The following is a 3108-nucleotide window of genomic DNA, read 5'->3' as shown; positions in this document are numbered from 1 at the left end:
TTTACCTACGAGAATCTGCGACTCAGCAGCGCCCCCCTGCGAGAGGACTCAGACTGGCACCCACTCACTCACTGCGCAGCTCCACTGCCCCTCTTCATACTGCATTGCAGCAATTCATCACCAAGCCAAAATCCCAGCAACTTCACTCACCCCTCCTGTTCTGCTGCGGGTCCAATTGACCCGTTTCAAATATTAAAAATACAGTAAAATATTTTAATTTCATTTTGTTGGAGTGTTAAACCTTTTCTGCTGTATTATTTAGTTTCTAACATGTATATTAATATGCTAATATTAATAATGACCCAGTAGTGACCCAGTAAGCTTTGTGAATTGTCAGACATAACACATGATCTATAGGGGGAAAACTCTGATTACACCAAATGTTGATTATATTAATATGAACAGAGTTAAAGATAATGTTTATGGAGAAAATATTCATTTGAACTATTTTTTGATTGGTAAACGTGGTTAAACACGGGTCAGTTTGTCCTGGGAGCATTTCTGATGTTTCTTACCGTTGAACATCATAGGTGGGTGAATGCTGTTACACTGGGAAGCTACATGTTTTACACGTTTTGCAGCTCAGCAAACTTCATGGTAATAATGGTAATAATAATAATAATAATAATAATAATTTGCCTTGACGTTGTTTTGAAAGAATAAATACCAGACAAGTTACTGTTACCATTACTACAGAATTTAATAGGGACATGCAGCATTTTAGACATATACAACTCTCCTCTACCAGGCATATTTTCATATAACATGTCATTTATTTATGATTAATATTAAAAATATAATATTATATTTATTATATATTATATTAATGGAATATTTTCTTTTGTGCTCTGCTGAGTGAAAAGTTAGTTGTAATATAACTAAAAATAACTGCATTAATAATAATATTATTCTGTTATGAATAGTGTCTTAATTAGCTTTCACCAGATTTACTGCTAATGACCCAGTGATTGCAATCTTCTGAAAAATTGTGCCGAAAAAATCAGCAGGGTTTAGTTAATTAATGTGCTAATATCACTTTAATGCAAGTGTAACAAGGAAGAATAGGGCACTCAGACAATGTAGTTGTTCCTACCTGGGCGAAATAGGTCTAGTAATAATGCACCGGACAGATTTGGAACCAAAAAATAAATACATCTAGACCTGCTGTTAGAAAAAGGCTGTATTTTAGGTAGTAGCCTGTGATTGTGTGACGTGTTTAACTAAATTAGACAAAGGCAGGTCGATATGTACTGCAGTCAAACACAGCTTTGCAGAAAGTCCTCAAACAACAATCTCTACACTGCACCACCTAAACCACAGGAAATGGCCTCCAGGCATTATAATGTATTTCCAGCACAGATAACAGCATGATAAAGACCTGTAATCTAAGTGAACAGGCTGTTAGTAACAGCTAGGCTCCAATATCACTGTTTTTCATGTTTCAAGTTTTAGTACACAATGTAAGCCATTGACAAAACATGTGACATGTTAGATAATACATCAAAATGAACCAAACATTCACACAATTAAAGAAAATGTTTACAATCAAAATACACTGTATGCCAAAAGTTTGTAGACACCTCAATAAATCCCCCCCCCCTTTTCATCCCCTTTTCCTGCAGTAACAGCCTCTATTAGTAGTTCATAAATGTTGAAAGATTGCGGTGAGGACTTGATATCAAGTTAACAGCCTCTATTCATAATGTTGTTACATTGCTGTGAGGATTTGTATGCAGTCACTCACAGGAGCATCAGGTGAAGTCAGGTACTGGTGTTGGTTGCTAAGTTCTGACCTCCAAATAGTCCAATAGGAATTAGTTTGAGCTTCTTAACTCCAGAGAACAAAGCTCAAGGGCTTTATACCCATCTAATCGACGGGTTGGACATGGTGACTTAAGGCCCAATTTGTGGCTGCTCCAGAGCGTCCCGTTCTACTGCCAATGTTTTTCCATGGTGAGAGGTAAAGTAACTGACTTCAAAGGTGCATTCATATGACTTCTGGAAATATCAAAAAGCCATTATCATCATCACTGTCCTATTAAACTGTGTCCTATTGAACATTATAATAACACAATGTAAAATTAAAAAAATTAAAATCAATCACAAAGCTGCTCAGGTTAGCTCAGGCAACAAGTGATATTACAAGCAGAGGTGGCAAACCCTGGGTTTGCCTCCTCTGGGAACGAGCAAATGAAATTGCACCAACGTGAATGCATTTCCAACTTAGATTAACAAGGGTTGACAGTCACGAGCTTTCTAGTTTCAGTCAAGTTTATTTCAGTTAGTCAATCGAGAACAACAGTACTCCGCTGATTTGTGTGAAACAACGTTAGCTAACTCAACTAATCTTTGAGCCGTTTACATGGTAATGGCTGAAGGAGCCACTCAGAAACCAGATTTACATAAACTTAATTCAGTTCTATCATTCTTTTGATAAATCAAAGCAATAAGAACTGAAAAGTGTGGGTAAAAGGTTAGCTAGCACAGTGCTATGCTGTAAGAATGGTTAACCTATGGAATGGCAACTGTACTCATGAAGGGGAATGAAATGATAAGGATCCAGTGGGACAAACACTGGGAAATGATTTCAATTTTCTACCTGTATAAATGATATTTCATAGTGATTGCTGAGTGACATCCTTCAGACAAAAGAAAGCCTGTATGCTGTATGTGGCTGACTCCATTATTAGCCCTGGAACACTGCAGTACTGCCGTGCAAATATATATAACGATACTGTATGTCTAGAGGAGAGAATATAGTGAGCATCTCACTCCTCATAACTGTTCAATATCTTAAAAATATAGTGGTTTAAGATACACACTTTACGCCCTTCTCTGGGCTGTGGAAAGAAATAAATAGCATAACAGTGTGTATAACAGGTGACAGTAAAATAGGATGAAAAGAGGATATTAGCCTGATTTCTGAATCATGAGAAATGTCGTAAATCTGCTTCTGGAAAAAGGCCACAAATAAGCAGGCATCATGGTTCAGAAAAACCACATGTCTAAAATGCTTACTGAAAGCCAGCAGGCAGGATCTGAGTAGGTTAAAACTTTAATATCCTGAACTGAAATACATACCTAAGGCAAATAGAGCTACAACTGACA

This window comes from Salminus brasiliensis, chromosome 4, assembly GCF_030463535.1.
Source record: "Salminus brasiliensis chromosome 4, fSalBra1.hap2, whole genome shotgun sequence".
NCBI lineage: Eukaryota > Metazoa > Chordata > Actinopteri > Characiformes > Bryconidae > Salminus > Salminus brasiliensis.
The sequence above is the reverse complement of the archived record's forward strand: the minus strand, read 5'-3'. Positions refer to the sequence as shown.